The sequence below is a fragment of the Peromyscus eremicus genome, chromosome 10 (assembly GCF_949786415.1).
Source record: "Peromyscus eremicus chromosome 10, PerEre_H2_v1, whole genome shotgun sequence".
Taxonomy (NCBI): domain Eukaryota; kingdom Metazoa; phylum Chordata; class Mammalia; order Rodentia; family Cricetidae; genus Peromyscus; species Peromyscus eremicus.
Genome location: NC_081426.1, coordinates 49,849,185 through 49,866,810, shown reverse-complemented (window position 1 = coordinate 49,866,810; position 17,626 = coordinate 49,849,185). Strand labels below are relative to the sequence as shown.

At 36.5% G+C, this 17,626-nt stretch overlaps 1 long non-coding RNA gene across 1 annotated transcript; it reads right to left on the bottom strand.

The window, feature by feature from the left end:
• Nucleotides 1-245: 245 nt before the first annotated feature.
• On the bottom strand, nt 246-15,752 carry LOC131921237 (uncharacterized). The gene is made up of 4 exons (XR_009381906.1): nt 15,640-15,752; nt 3,715-3,902; nt 694-762; nt 246-338 (listed from the first exon to the last, which is right to left on the bottom strand). It is a non-coding gene; the product is annotated as an uncharacterized LOC131921237 (long non-coding RNA).
• Between the last annotated feature and the right edge of the window lie 1,874 nt (nt 15,753-17,626).

Sequence of the window (17,626 nt, the reverse complement as noted above, 5' to 3'; positions counted from 1 at the left end):
AATAAACTGGGGATGGGGGGGCAACAGAAGGGAGGGGATGGGGCATGAGAACATAAGGGAACAAGGTGGTTGAGCTGGTAGAGGGATAGAATTTGAGAGCAATGAAAGAGATACCTTGATAGAGGGAGACATTATGGGGTAAGTGAGAAACCTGGGAAATTCCCAGGAATCCACAAGGATGACCCTAGATTAGACTACTAGCAATAGTGGTGAGGGTGCCTGAACTGTTGTACCCTGGTGCTTACCTTAACTGTCACCGTAGAGCCTTCATCCAGTAACTGATGAAAGCAGATGCAGAGATCCACAACCAAGCACCAGGCTGAGCTCCAGGAGTCCAACTGAAGAGATGGAAGAGGGATTATACGAGCAAGGGGGGGTCAAGATCTTGATGGGGAAATCTACAGAGACAACTGAACCAAGCTCAAAGGAACTTATGAACTTTAGACCAACAGCTGTGGAACCTGCATGCGACTGAACTAGACCCTCTGCATAAGGGAGACAGTAGTGTAGCCGGATCTGTATGAGGGGCCCCTGGCAGTATGATTAGGATCTATCCCTGGTACATGAGCTAGATTTCTGGATCCCATTACCTATGGTTGGACACCTTGCTCACCCTTAAGGCCGGGGATAGGGGCTGGGTCCTGCCTCAACTGAATGTACCATGCTATACTGTCCTCCCATGGGAGAACTTACCCTTTTGGAGGAAGGGATGTGGGATGGAGGGGGCTTGGCAAGCAGGAAGCAGGAGGAGGGATGGGGAGTCTGTAGTTGACATGTAAAATAAATAATATTTTTTTAAATAAAAATAAATCAGTATATAAAAAGCAGTAAATATGTAATAATTGTACTACCAAGAAAGACACAGGGATCGCCCAATGACAGAGAAATGGGTGAGATCTACATGTACTCTTTCCTAATAATGGATGATAAAGTTATTTTCAAGGCTGAACCATGGAAGTACCAATCCTACAGTCTCACCCTTCTGAAAGGCAAGATTATATAGTATAGGTACATACAACTATACCCAGCTATTTGTATCTAAGTGTTAATGGTAACAAACTATTCTATAAGTAAGCTCTAAAAGAATTCCTGAAGTTCCATCCACTCTCCCTCCTTTTTTGAGACAAGGCTTTTCACTGTACTTGGCACTCACTGATGGACACTCACTGGTGGCTGACAAGTGAGTCTTAGGGGTCTTCCTGTAACCTTTTGTTCACTCTCTGGCCCAAACTCCCCCATTCCCTCTGTATGCTTGGGTTACAGAATCAACTACCCTACCCTTCCCTGCTTTTATGTGAAGCCTGTGTATCCCAACTAAGGTCCTAGTTTGTATGCATCAAGGACATTATCCATTAAATCGCCTCCCCAGTTTTATTTCTTTTAAGAAAGTTTATTTGTGTAGCTTTTACTGTTCTCAAAGTTGCTATAAAGCTAAAAATGGTCTTGTAGACCTGGTCTTCCAGGTTTTGCCTCCTGAATGTTAGGGTTATAGGAATGTAGTACAATGACAGTGACTGGATCACTTTTTAAATTGTATATTCTCTAAGGTCTGTATTGTTTTGTTTTGTTTATACTTAAAATGATAACTATTCTTTCACAAGGTGTATTTATGAGGTATTTCTAGGCATTGTGATCTGTCTTCTAAGGTACACATGCTGAATCGTCTCAGAAATAGACTTACCACAGTTTGAAACTAAACCAGAGCATTATCTGCTCCTGAAAGTTGTCCCTGTGACTTTGGACCACAGCCTCTCTTTATGGAATTCTGTATGAACTTTTTTAGCTTGCATGGCTTCTTCTCTATTTATGTCTTACTTTAACCACATTGTATGTTTTAACTCCTGTAAGTAATACTTAAGCATGCCAACTGAATATGAAAACTGAATTTCCATTTCAGACTTTTATTGTAGAGAAATCAACACTACAAAATGAGTGTGTTGATATAAAGGCATGATAGATGTGGTAGAAAGCAGTGATTCACCATCTCATTAGTGAAGTATCCTCAAAAAGATTCAGAGGAGAGGGGTATCTTTGTGGATTTCTGTGGGCCTCTCTAGTACTTTGTTTCTTCCTATTCTCATGTGGTCTTCATTTACCATGGTCTCCTATTCCTTGTTCTCCCTCTCTGTTGTTGATGCAGCTGGTCGAGAGACAGTCCGAATTGACCTACTCTGGTGATGGGATGGCCAAACACCCTAATTGTCGTGCTAGAAACCTCATCCACCTACTGAGGGATCTGGATGCAGAGACCCATGACTAGGCCCCAGGTGGATCTCTGGGAGTCCAATTAGCGAGAATAAGGAGGGTTTATATGAGAGAGAATTGTTGAGACCAAGGTCGGATAAAGCACAGAGACAAATAGCCAAACAAACGGAAACACATGAAATATGAACCAATGGCTGAGAGGTCACCAACTGGATCAGGCCCTCTGAGTGGGTGAGACAGTTGATTGGCCTGATCTGTTTGGGAGGCATCCAGGCAGTGGCACCGGTTCCTGTGCTCATTGCATGAGTGGGCTGTTTGAAACCTGGGGCCTATGCAGGGTCCCTTGGCTCGGCCTGGGAGGAGGGGACTGGACCTACCTGGACTGATTCCACCAGGTTGATCTCAGTCTGTGAGGAAGGCTTTGCCCTGGAGGAGATTGGAATGGGGGGCGGGCTGGGGGGAAGGTGAGGGGGGCGGGAGGGGGGAGAACAAGGGAATCTGTGCCTGTATGTAGAACTTAATTGCATTGCAAAATAAAAATTAAAAAAAAAAAAAAAGATTCAGAGGAGAGGCAAAGTGAGTTCACTAGTTTGGATGCCATGATGAGTAAGGGAAGTCACTAAAGAATCTGAACTGGTTACTTGAGGATTAGAGATCAGATTTTCTTTTCCTCTTGCTTTTGGTATTTCTTTGTGTGTATGGGGGGTGTTTGTTTATTTTATTTTCTTATAGAAAAAAGTTTACATTAAAATGAAATAATAGCAGTGATTGGATTATGAATGACATTCAAATAAAAGAATTCAGCAAACTAAAGCAGCTTTGTTGATAAAGAGAAGAAATTGAATGCAAGGAATTGATCATTGATCAGAGGTTATAGAGCACAGAAGTTTAATGAGGGTTGCATTGGCATTTTAACATTATGAGAACCTAAGTAGATTGTTTTTTTTTTTTTTTGATTCTCAAAATCTTGTTTCTTTTTTGGGTAACATGTATCATTATCGATAATGATCCCTCAGAATAGTTTGTAAAGATGGTAAAAATATTTGCAGCCTTTGGCCAAGTATCTATCACATAATAAACACATAATAAATGTTAATATAAGATAAACATACAGGACCCAAGGGTCTAACAAAAAATCCTCTTGACGATTTTGGTTTAGCCAAACTGACCCATAAGTAATTACAGAAGATTCAGAACTTGGGGTGGTTCAAGTTAGAAATTTTCCCATTTACAAAGATGTAAAGGTGATAATAACTTCTTTTTAGGAATTTGATGCTGAATACTTATCCTTTTCAAGGGTCTTGTCTTGAGATAAAATGCTATTTTGTAGTCCATAGTGGTGATAGGATTTGTAGGTCATATCAGACAACTGATTATGAGTGTAAAGAAAAATTAAAACCTGCTATGCTGATAAGCTATTATGCTCAGAAGATCTAGCTGTGTTTAAGGTATTTCCTAATTATAGTATATTTAGTATACTGAAATTGAGGTGAATAAGACATAACCCACTGTAAATAGCAGGCCACCTGCATAAAAACTTGGGGATGAGCTTCTTCATCACTCCAAACATGGCATTTTCACAATCTCTCCATCATTCTTTTATTTGAACTTTGCTCTCCACATCTGGTGATCTTTCATAAAACCCATCAGCCTTCAACTTGGAGCTGAGCCCAAAACAAGTTTATCTGATTTAATCACTGAGAATAAAAGATAGGTGAATTAGAAAATTCTCCCTGATAAAAAGAAACTCTAATAATTGTCACTTCTGAATAACACTGATTACAAGATGTAATATATGAAGAAATAAATATGCTGTCAAGGTTGTTGAAGAATGCATATTAGGAGATACCTGTGGATTCTGATACACACAATTAATATAATTTTACAATATGATTCATATATGTTTGCCAGTAATAAAGACGCAAATGCTTTGAAAGTTAGTTTTGTAATGGAGCATTAGAAGGGAATGTCATTCCTTCAGTGGTTTCTCTGACAAGTAATTGCTTTGTGTAGACTGATTCTTGCTGCAGTGTCTGTCAAAGGCACATCACACTTCTTTGTAATAAACTCTATTTCCAAGACACCTATGCATTGGTCAGACAAGTAAATAGTGGCATGACATTTTTCTTGCAGAATATGGTCTTGTTCTGAAAGCAATTTTCCTTGTATAATTTCTGTTTGAAAACCCATTCATTTGTGACAGCAGTGTAAAGAGAACATTAATTTTAGTACATTCAGGATTGCTTTCCTTCATGGTCAATGTGACATTGTCAAAGAGAGTAAAGGAAGTAAAATTGGCAGCCTACTGGCCGTCTTGCAGGAAGAAGACCCTCCAAGAAACTGAGAAAGGAGTTTCATGCAAGTTGAATATGTCTACTTTGAGGCTCTACATATCAGAAAGTAAACATGCTTAAATTTACACTCCTCCCATGATAGAAATGCTACATCTGTACTCCTATTGAGAGTGGTCACCTTTTTTTTTCTCCATTTGAAGGAGTTTCTGAATGAAATTTACAGATTTAAAAGAATGGAAATAATGGATACATCTTCCCTTTCAGATACAGTTACTTGAAGTTTCAAGCCAATAAAATTTCACTTTTCCTGGTTTGTGCAGACAATAATGAATAAGGTGGATGGTTCAAACCTGTCTGTGTGTAAGATTTACCCATAGTGATGGATAAGTATAGACCAGAAGCTGCCAACCTATGAGATTAGGCCTACTTTTAAATTTATATGTTGTATATAACTTATGTTGTTTATAGTAATATGATGTTGCAGATAATAACAGTGTGGTGATTAAAATTCTCAGAGTCTGAAGTATTTGCTGAAGAGTGTAGGCAGAACTACAAATTTCAATATGTCTTCTGAAACATCAAGAATAAATAAAAACTTAGCCGGGCGGTTGTGGCGCACGCCTTTAATCCCAGCACTTGGGAGGCAGAGCCAGGTGTATCTCTGTGAGTTCCAGGCTGGCCTGGGCTACCAAGTGAGTTCCAGGAAAGGCGCAAAGCTACACAGAGAAACCCTGTCTCGAAAAACCAAAAAAAAAAAAAAAAGAATAAATAAAAACTTACAGACCATGGTTTTGCTCATTGAGGTCCATTTTCTACCTTTGACCCTAGATCTTTAAGTGGTGATTTTTTTTTTTTTTTTGGTGTTTTAAGCTATTTAGCTTGTGGTTATTTGCTAGATCTTTAATAGAATATTACCAGGGAGTAAATTGAAATGAGTATGTGGCATATTTATAATGTCAGCCACAGTTCATATTTTTCTCCCCTTGTGTATGTTTCTTTTATATATATATATATATATATATATAAGAAATATATATATATATATATATATTCTTTTACAGAAAATAGATTTGTTTTCCTCACACAGTATATCCTGATTACATTTTCCCAACCCTCTGCTCTTCCTAGTTCCTCTCTACCTCTGGATTCACTCTCTGTTTCCCAGTAGAATACAGACTGGCTTGTAAAAATAATAAAATAAAATATAATAAAGTAAAATAAAAACTAACACAATCAGAATTGGACAAAACCAATAAACAGAAGGAAATGAGCCCAATAGAAGGCACAGGGAACAGACCCACCCATTCACACCCTCAGGAATCTTTTTTTTTCCCAATTATTTATTTATTTATTTGTTTGTTTGTTTGTTTGTTTGTTTTTTAATTTTTTATTTTGCAATACAATTCAATTCTACATATCAGCCACGGATTCCCTTGTTCTCCCCCCTCCGGCCCCCCTCACCTTCCCCCCCCCATTCCCATTTCCTCCAGGGCAAAGCCTTCCCCGCAGACTGAGATCAACCTGGTAGACTCAGTCCAGGTAGGTCCAGTCCCCTCCTCCCAGGCAAAACACAAACATGGAAGCTATAATATAAACATTAAGAATCTCTTGTAAAGAAGGGAAGCCCTGTCCAATCCCCTCCAGTATTTCTGGGTTCATATGAGCTTTGATAATGCTGATTTGGATTTTCTTGCTTTCTGTGTGTCCTCTATTCAAATTGCTAATAACTCTTTCTACTTCTTCTGCAAGGTTCTTTATCCCTGAAGGGAAGGATTTGATGAAGATATCCCATTTAGTGTTGAGTGTTCCAAGGTGATTCATTGTCTGCCTAATGTCTATCTGTGAGTCTCGGTATTTGTTCCTATCTGCTGCAGTGATCTATGACAGTGATCTATAAGTAAAGCAGAATGACGTTAGGAGTCATTTTACTGCCACCATTTATTATTTATTTATTTACTTATTTATTTATTATTTTTATTATTTTGTAGAATAGTAATATTTTCTTTTACCCTAGCTCCATATGCTGTTTAGTCTCTGTTTCTTATTCACCTTAGCAGTGTTGGGTATTGGTTCTATCTCATGGAGTGGGCCTTAAGTCAAATCAGATAACAGTTGTTTATTCCCACAAGCTTGCTAATACCATCTCCCTAGCCTATATTTCAGGCAGGACATCCTTGTAAATCCAAGGGTTTGTTGCTTGATTGGTGTTTCCATTTATCTTTTTTTTTTTTTTTAGACTAAGAATGTATTGCTCAAGAATTAGTAGACAATCATATGTTCTCACACCTCTCTGCTCTTCATAACTCCTCCTTCAGGCTTGGCACACATTCTTCTGACTTCCTAATCATCAAGAACTTACTATTGTTCAGTAAAACCAGCTCAATCACGTGGCAGACCTCCAACTTTGAGACCTGGAAGTTGCTTCAGGATGATCCTCAGGACAATCCACCCCTTATATAAAATGAACTGTTTGGGTCAGAAGCTGTTAGCTCTTTACTGGTGGTGACAGGAGTCCAGACACTTAGAATACAATATTTGTGCTCTTTCCTGATGAGACTTGAGAGAGGAAAGACAAAGTGATGGTAAATGAAGTCCTAACAACAGAACAAGTCAATGTGACCATTTCTTCTGCACTATGCACTACCATATTGCTCAGAGGGCCTTTTGTTTTTCAAATTTTAATATTTATTTACAAAGATTACTACATGAGTTTAACTCCTTGAGGTAGAAGGGAACTAAAGTAGAAAAAAATAACTCTCAATAAGATCTTGGGAAATTTTCCTTACCATTTAATTTTATGCTTTAATTGAAAGGTTTTAGGGAGTGGTTTATGATGCTGAGGTTCAATTTAAGGCTACGTATAATAGCAGATTAATGTTTATGGAAGGTATGTGTCTATGGTCCATGGGTGGGAGCATTAATTTCTACCTAAAAGTACTGATAAAATGGAATTTTTAATCTTAGTAAATGTCAAATTCCAGAATATTACAAAGTTATTTGTTTTGATTAAAAATTACTATTTAATGTGTAATCCAGCTCTATCAGACTTCCTAGTCTTTATTTATCTATGTCTAATTAAGTAAAGGATCAACAAAGAACAATTACCCATTTTACTATGAAGAATATGGACTCAAGTGTTTAAGTATGCTTTCTGAACAGTAGACATTGCTTATTTTGAAATAATTTGATAAAAAACAATTTATATGTTCTTGTAAACTGTATATAAGTTCCTTTTCTTAGTAAAAATGTACATACACATTTCATATAAAAATCATCTTTGATCTCTGATGAATATTTTGGTTTATTCTCCACATTTCTTCTTGAGTTGTCTGTCTTTTCAAAACACAAAGCTGCTGTTCATTGGTATACCTTACTCAAATATAGGTGAAGTTTCACATGTCTTTAAATTGTGTTTCACCCCATCTTCTGTGAATTGACACACAGAACTAAATACAAATAGATTCTTACTTCTACCAGTATCTTTGAACTTCCAGTTTCCAATAATCTCTAATATTATATTTCTATTGTAAATGAGAGCAAGAATAAAACAATTGTTCTTTAAATTAATATTGGAATAGTCAACAAATGTACTTTTTATTTTATTTCAATTATTTTTTAAAAAATTGAAATTCTCATATCTTTTCCATGTAAATGGTTTGTTATAAAGAAAATCTCCCACCTCAAAACCAGGGCCATAAAACAGGCCCAAGATTTCAAAAAAACCATCTGCCCATGAAATGCTGGAATGCAGCCCATACCTCTCACTCAACCTGGACCAGGGAGGTCTAAAAACAAACAATCTGGCTTACCTCTCACTCTAAAGTTATCTAAAACCACAGTTTCTAGATCTAATGAAAGCAGGAGATGTCCATCCCTCTCCCTACTTTCTGCTACAAAACTGACTCTGGTACTCCACATGACATGGTGTGTTCTCCTGTACCCTCAAATATCATAGTGGCATTTGGAAGCATCAAATTCAACTGCTTTTACAATTAAAAAAAAAAACTCACATTCTATGGTAGATTCAAGATACTGTCACTGTTTTTTATTAATATGGAATTGTCCGATTTTTCTTTTCATAAAGTTTTTATACATTGCAGTTTTCTTCATTTTTCTATTTCTTTTCTAAGACAACAAGCATTATCAAAAATTATCAAGGATCTGTGTTGCTTTCCCCCTCCCCTAGCTTTACTAAGATATGAGGAAACATAAAATATGTGTAAATTGTGTAGATATAACTTAATGTCCTTATGGGTCTACACATTATAAAATCATTGCCACAATAAAATACCTATAGTCCTCCGTGTAATGCTTAAGCTTCCTTTGTCGGTAGTTAGACACTTAAGCCCAATTTTCTTCGATAATAAAGTGCTATCCTTTAAAACTACAGTTACTTTAGAATATACTCACTCCACATAACTAAACAACAGCAGGCCAGTTTCTTTCCATTTCCCCAACCCTTAGTGTTTGGCAAGCACCTTTTAGTTCTGTCCTTCTGTGATTGCGGCTCATTTAGATTCCACTTAAAATTGAGATCATAAATCTATTGTTCTTTCTTCTCTGCATTATGCATCTTTATCTGGTCATCTGGTAATGGACATTTATGTTGTTTCCCTATCTTGGTGACTGTGAATAGTGTTGCCATAAGTTTAGATTTATAGATGATTCCCCCTATATATAAATTTAATTCCCTTTGGATGGTATCCCAGAAATGGGATTTCTGGATCTTACGTTAGTTCTGCTTGTACTTTTTCCACTGACATCATTCTATTTTGCTCAGTGTACCATTTATGTTTATATAAACAATATATGAATCTGCTTTTCTCAATATTATCAGCATTTGATATCATTTTAATATATAAGTTGTTCTATCAAACACGCAATGACATCTCATTGTGGTTATTTTTTTGATTTTTCTAGAGAATCAATTGATGCTGAAGCCCTTTTCCTGATCTGTTGGCTAAATTTTATTATTTCTCCCTTTGATAAATGCCTATGTACATTCTTATCATTTGTAAATCACTGTCCCTGATGTTTTTGTTTATTTGCTTTGTTGTTGTTTGTTTTACGTGCCTTCAAATTGCCTTAATGGTACAGACAGATAGAAAGATACAACTTCCTCCTTAGAAATGTGGTTTGCGAATATTTATTTTATTAAATTGTTTTACTTTTTACCCTGTTGCTCTTATGCAAAAGACTTATGCATGGACATTTCCGTTTTTAAGATCTAAGCAGAAAGTCAATCAGGACATAGCCTAACGATACCATTGTATACTATACATAGATAGGTGCAGATGTTTTCATAAGTCACTCAAGAACACATCATTTTTTTCCTCAAAGAAGTATGGAACATTTTACAAGATAAATCTCATGTTAGTTAATAAAGTTTTAACAAATTCAGGAAGAGCAGGAAGTGGCTTTTACCCCCTTCGAAGCCCTCTTAGAAAAGAAGTTATTATTATCATTATCTCCTTTTTTACTTTATAAATCCCCAGTTAGATGGTGATTTGGAGCTTCTACCAAATTCCGTTTTTTATTCAATGGCTATTAATTTGTCTAGTTAATTATATAAAATATCAAAGCATTAAGGTAAATTAAATTATCATAGATTACTCAGAACTGAGCATTGGTTCATTGGCTCTAATAAAATAAGGTATAAATGTAACTTTAACCACACAGCTGGGTTTGGAGAATGTTGCTGTAGAGAAAAATAACTTACAGCTATAATTATTAAATTGCCAACCACCTATAATTTAAACATTCATATTGAAAATGAATAGCATTGTGAGACTAGATATCAATTCTTGAAGCCATTGTGGTAATTCAGAGAAGGCCTTAGTCTCTTAAAAAATGGGTTTTAGAAATTATAGGAATAGATGTGTTTTCTTTTTACTTGGGTCTAAATTTAGTTACAACAAGAACTCAATCTCAACAAAGAAAAACAAAGAAGTAGTGTCTTAATCAGAATTAAGAGAAAATAGGAGTTATAATAGTATCCAGAAGACTGGGAATAGTGGCATACTCTGTTGGCATAGGCAGACTGATATCTGTGAATTTGAGGCTAGCTTGGTTTACATAGTGAGTTCTAAGTCAGCTAGGACTATATAGGCATACTACCTAACCAAAATGCAGCTAGAGTATCTTTTGTGTTTATATGTCTTTATACACATAAGGGTATATGCTTGTGGTCTTCTGAAGGCCAGAAAATGATGTCCAGTGTCCTATTATTTTATTGTTCATTATTTAAACAATAGTCTCTCACAAAACCTAGAGATGAGCTGACATCCAGGAAATATAAGACATTCTCCTGTCCTGTACCCCAGTTCTCCACTTCTAGGCTTACAGGCTACATAGACATGTTTGGGATTTATGTGGGTGCTAGGTTCTGTGCCTTGGTTCCTCATACCTGCAGAGTAAGCACTCCGTTCACTCACCCATCTTCAGCTTCACTGAAATAATTTTGTACTGATTGTAGAACTCTGTAGTTTTCTTTCTTGATTGTGACAAGTTGGACACCTCTAGATGCTGTAAGTAGACTTCCAATATTAGATGTGAACAGAGATATGGTTTTAAAATTGTTTGCTCTGGAGCATCCCTTGACAACTAGAACTATGTCTCTACCTGTTCAGTACCCTGCCAAGCTCACAGTCAGAAAAAAGAGGATCTGCACAAGGCAAAGAATAAAACTTGAGTCAATACCATATTTGTAGGCACTGAGTCAAAATTTCCAGAGTCCGACCTCAGGGTTTCCTCAGGGTTTCTTCTTCTTCTTCTTCTTCTTCTTCTTCTTCTTCTTCTTCTTCTTCTTCTTCTTCTTCTTCTTCTTCTCCTTCTCCTTCTCCTCCTCCTCCTCCTCCTCCTCCTCCTCCTCCTCCTCCTCCTCCTCCTCCTCCTCCTTCTCCTTTCTCCTTCTCCTCCTTCTTTTGATTTATTTATTTATTGTATATAGTGTTCTGCCTGCGTGTATGTCTTCAGACCAGAAGAGGGAACCAGATCTCTCATTATAGATGATTATGAGCCACCATGTGATTGCTGGGAATTGAACACAATACCTCTGGAAAAGCAGCCAATGCTCTTAGCCACTGAGCAATCTCTCCAGGCCAGGTTTGTTCTTCTTGCACATTTAAGCAAGTAAAACTTGGGTAAAAGGTTTCCACATGACAATTATCACAACAAAAATTTAGGCAAAGGTACATAGATATTCCTTATCAAAGTAGCAAATCACCTGTGATCTTTGCAATAAGGAAGGATCTAGGATAAGCATCAGGGTAGATTCTATTTGTGTAGGATGCACAAATAGAAGATGGGGCCTCTTTCAGAAAGACAGTTTTATTCACTGAGAGTCAGAGCTAAAGTTTAGGGCCTAAAAAAGGCTCAGAATATTGTGGGAATTCAGGTGGAGTTTGGCTCCTAATAGAATAGCAAAGGATCAGCTGGGTGGTGATGGCACACACCTTTAATCCCAGCACTTGGGAGGCAGAGGCAGGCGGATCTTTGTGAGTTCGAGGCCAGCCTGGTCTACAGAGTGAGATCCAGGAAAGGCAGAAAACTACACAGAGAAACCCTGTCTCGAAAAACCAAAAAAAAAAAAAAAATAGCAAAGGATCACCAGGTTATCTGACCACTTTCACTCTGGCATTCCAGGTGACCAGCCATCATTCATTTCCTGCCATTGAAGAATACATGCCCATGTGACTGACAATCCTGGTTTCTCCAATGTTTACTCAAAGAAGTGCTTCCTATATCTACCAGACTAATAATTAGTAAAGTTAAAATATAGTTGACCTCACCATTAGAGCAGACACTAGATCAAACCATTGTGGAGCTAAAAAATTCAGTAGAAAAAAAAAGTTAAGAATGAAATATTTTACCCCTCATTAGATACTTCATTATTTGTCTCCTTTATTTTTCTCTGGCTTTGTTCTTTCTCTCCATCCTTCATCCTTCCCTTCCTTTCTTTCTTCTTTTCCATTTGTAATGTATGTTCAAATTATGGACTTCAAATATTCATTTTCTATAACTCCTCAATTACAAGAGTTTCATTTATAAGAGAATCTTAAAGGAGATAAAAATGATGCCTCTGGTGAAGATAGTTGGGTAGATTGCTGTAGAGATTTTTGACACTTCCTCCTCCAAGAAGAAATGTAAGACAATAATAAGAAGCTCCTCACAATTAAGACAATCATGTTGAAGATAGCATTTTTACCTTGGAAACCCCAATTTTGTTTTACTGTGACATATAAGAGAATGATGTCAGGACATTAAGTAGAAGCTGGTTGATGATGGGCTACACACATTGTGGGAAATGGTTATAGAGACAATTGACATTCAAGATATGTGCAGTCCAACTCTAAGCTAAGCAATGACTTCTGAAAGGACTGTAGCTGACACTGAACTCCAACATGAAGCCTATAGAGATGAGGAAACTGTTTATCAACCTTGTCATGTTTAGTTTGGAAGGTGAGGAGTCGAGAAATTGGAGCTGCCAACAGTGACAAGTGACAAGTTATTTTGTTTTTAATCTCAAGTGTGTATGTGGTTAGCTGCACTGTCAGTAATGTGATTTCTCCTGTCATTGTAATAGAACTGAGTTTTATTCATCACCATGTGGATTCACTTTGACTTGAAATAAGTCAATGAGTTACAATCAACCATTATTATCCCCCATTTGAACATTGTATGGAAATATTGCAGGTGTCAAGAATATTTAAGTTTCTGAAGACAACAAAACATTTTGATATTATTTTAAATGTTATTTAATTTTTTAAGATTTTAATATAATTATTTTCTTCTACCCTTTACTTCCTCTAATCCCTCCCATATACCCCTCCTTCCTCTCTTCAAGTTTACCACCTCCTTTTTTTCATTAATTTTTTTACATATATGTGTATCTAAACATATGTGTTCATTTATATGTAATATTCATAAATTCATAAATTCAACCTACTCCTTCTATACAGTGTTACTTGCATGTATGTTTTTTAGGGATGGCTTTTTGGTTTTGAATAACCAATTAGCATGCTTTTTCCTGGTGTCAAAGAGAAAACTAAAAATAATGGCAGGTTAATTTTGCTAAGAATGGTAAATAACTTAGTTGCTACTTGTAACCTAATGAAAATTAAAGGGATATTTTGATCTCTTTTTTCCCACATGTTAGTACATTCCATCTTAAGTCAACATTTCTGGAAGACAGTTTGGAAAACTTTTGTCACAATCCCAGGGCAGCAAGCTACAACATCTGGAGAAATACACTATATTGTAAAATATAAAGAAACTTTGCTCGGGATGTGTCGTGTATTGGCCGGATGTTTCCAAACCTACATTTTTAAATGTATTTTTCCTTTTCATAATTCCCATCTTTTCATGACTCTCATCCAGTAGTATGTCAGCAGTAAGTAATCTTGGTTTGGTCATGTTGATGCTCCTTTGTTAATTGACACAAAATTTCCAGGTTAGGTTCATAGTTTTGTTAAAATATTTTAAAAATAAATTTAAAAGGAACATGGGGAGACATTTATTAGAGTATGAAGTGGCCAGCAAGGTACTAATCTTGTCTGCTGCCTTAAGGAGGAAAGTAGAGAAGAGATAGAGAGAGAAAGCCTTGCCTTCTGCAATGCGATTTGACAAACAGCAGCAAGAGAGAGCAGAAACAGGGCTACAGAGAAAGAGGGGAAAAAGTCACAGTGCTTCCAACAGCGTGCCCAGGCTTTGCCCTGTACCTGAAAGAAAAAAGTACACAGAAGTAAGGAAAGGAAAAGTTACCCTTTCCTTAGGATGTCAGAGCACAGGCAGTTTGGCTGGAAGAGTGTCTGTCTTCTGCTGCCTTGAGAGCTCCATAATTGAATCACCAATAAAGGGCCTCCTTGGAAAGGTAAGTGTATTATCTCTTTAAGGGATAGTTAGTCCTCCCATATTCTTAGCATGTTTAATTGAATCATAGCCAGGAAAGTGATAGACTCCTGACCAAACTGCATTAACTCTTAAAAAGAGGCAACATTATTTGAGTAGCTTAGAATGTCAATTCTCTTCCCAGGGCCCAAGTATAAATGTAGATGCTTTAGACCAACATCTCTGATGCCTGTGTCTTTTTAAATGACAATTTGACCCTTAAGAGAGCACACTCTTCCAAGTTGTACCTAGGAAACCTAAGGTAAGATCCATCCTTAATCAATGACTTTCATGTCTACAAAACTTTCTTAGCAAGTTGACAATAATTATTCCAAAAATGTAGCACAAATCCTAATTGATCTTCAAAAAAAAATCAGGGTAAATGCTGAAAGACCAGAGAACAAAGGAACTAACACAGCCAACTCTCACCTCACCAACTCCTCAGCCTAAAGGACCTGAGCTCCTGTCTCCTCAGGCCTTATATTCCTTTCTCTGCCCAGCCATACCACACTTCCTGTCTCAACCTCCCAAGTACTGGGAGCAAAGGCAAAAGATCCAAAGTGCTGGGATTAAAGGTGTGTTACCACCACAGCCTGGCCTTTATGGTTAACTATTGGCTGACTTTGCCCTCTGATCTTCAGGTAAGATTTATTTGTTATATCATACAAAAAATATCATCACACATAATAAAGCATAACTATAAGTGGCATGAAATAACTATGCAATTATAAAAGGAATGTGTTTAAAGGAAAGGAGGTCAGCTGAGGTGTATAGTTATCTTCCTGATTAATTATCTATTTGAACTTCCTCTACATTCTTTCCTGTTGTGTTATCATTGTTGTTGATACTGTTGCTCTTTCTTCAATGTATTCTCTCATGTCTGTAACTTGAACATGACATTTGAAGTATTTTGGTTTCAATTTGGTCTTTGTTGTTTTCTCAGTTGAAAAATGTTTTCCCGACACCTTATCTGAATATCCAACAATCTCATATAGAAAAGATGCCTTTCTGGAGTAACACAGATAAGTTTTTCCAAGAGAAATACGTAGGTTCAGAAGCATATTCATAATAATCTTTAAGTTCACTGCCTGAATTTCAGTATCCTTACTTCAACCATCTCATTCAATTGAATCCTAGAAAATTTATGTGTTTAAGAACAGGAGACTGTGATTGCTAATTGTGTCTTCCTGTCAGAATTACAAAGGAGACAAGCATCAGCCAGCCATGTCTGTGAGGGTTTGAGAAGGCCTACCTTAACTGTGAGCAGCATCACTCCATAGGCTGAATAAAAGGAAAAAGAAGGTGACTATGAGAATTCACCCCTGTCTTATTCCTGACTGGGCACGATGTGAAAAGCTGACTCCTTCTCCAAACATTGACCAAACATTCTTCACTATAACATAGTGTATTCCTTGGAATTGTAAGAAGCTGAATGAAAAACAAAGATATATGTAAACTGAAGTTTCTGCCCCACCAGCAACTCCCAAATAAATAGCAGCCACTTCTTAAAGTATCACACAGTGGCTTATATTAATTATAAATATTTGCCCAATGGCTCAGGCTTATTATTAACTAGCTCTTACACTTAAATTAACTCATAAATTGTATCTATGTTTAGCCATGTGGCTTGGTACCTTTTCTCAGTATGACATTCTCATCTTGCTTCCTCCCCATCTGGCTGACATCTCCTGACTCCACCCTTCCTCTTCCCAGCATTCTTAGTTTGGTTGCCTTGCCTAATCTTCCTGCCTGGTTACTGACCAATCAGCATTTTATTAAACGAATTCGAGTGACAAATCTTTACAGTGTATAAGAGGATTATTCCACAGCAGGTAGATCCCAGGAAGAAACATAATCACTAAAATGTAATCCAGAAAAGAATAGCTATCATTTTACTGCAGAACGCCCTTTGTATATTAGAAGACAAGCTGTTTATTCTCATATTGTTTCTTTGCCCCCTGCTTCAGGGAGAAAGAGAAAAATCAATTGGTAAAACAGTGAACTGCAGGCATCAGGAAACTCTGTGTCAGCTATAAATTAAGGAGACTGAGGTTCTAGTTCCTCTTTAAGACTCATATTGCATGAGAACCGAGAAGATTGAGGGATAAAGAGTCAATGTTGAGAACAAGTGTATTCCAAAGGAAGTTCTGAAGTTTTATCCTGCTTGACACATATTTATTGACAATAACGCAGAAGGGAGACTAGAAAAATGAAGGCAAAGAGTCAAGAGGGTAATGAATAGGAGAAAGTAAAAAGCACTGGGGCCGAATATGGTAAATATGCATGGTTTATAGGATGAAATCTAGCACCATATAATGAATATGTTAATTAAAAGGAGTATCTCTATGCATAAGTTACAGATAAATACAAACTGACATTAATGTTATATGTTTATTAGGGTGTTCAGTAATAAACTAAGAAATGCAACCTTTAGGATTAATATCATCAACCTGTGACGGTACAAATTTTATTTGATTGGTCCCATACCTTTATCTTTATTTCATGATTTTATTTTCTTAATGAAAAATTTTTTTTCCTAGGTTCTATCTCTCAATTGTCCTATTTTAATGCCCTTTTTCAAAGAGCTACTTGCACATAACTGGCAAGTAGTGAGCCACATTGGGTTTGTATATTTATCAAAATAATTATAAAACTAGGTATTGGGACCCAGTCAAGAAGATTTTCTAGTGACCTGAAATCGAAGCTCAAACTGTGGATGCAATTAAATAAATCTTGATGAGGTAAAAATAAAACTTCATCATCTCATTTTAACAAAAAATGTTTCTTATTATTTCTCCTATCTTCAATTTCACAGGGTTCCAGGGTTACTGAACGCAGAAAATGGGAATAGTCCACAAAGAGAATTGTAAGAAAATTCTAAGCACAAGCTTATTTGTTATTCATCTTATGGTTGTAATTTGTAAAATTGAAATTATATAATCTCTGAGGGTATTTACTTAGATGCCAATAAGTTGTCCATCATTTTAAAATTGGAAAGTATTTTTTTTCACAGACTTGACAGTGGCTTCTCAGTGCATATCATGTCTTACACTGGAGCTGCTATTTACATTCAAGTATCCTACTATTACCCTAACAATTCCATGTGACTTTCAGGAATACCTAGAATAAATAGCAGTTCATCTTGATAATGAGAAGTAGTAAAACATTGTGCTGAATTAAGTTATAATTCTACTTTAATTTTTATTAATTATATACTTTATATAATATATATATATATA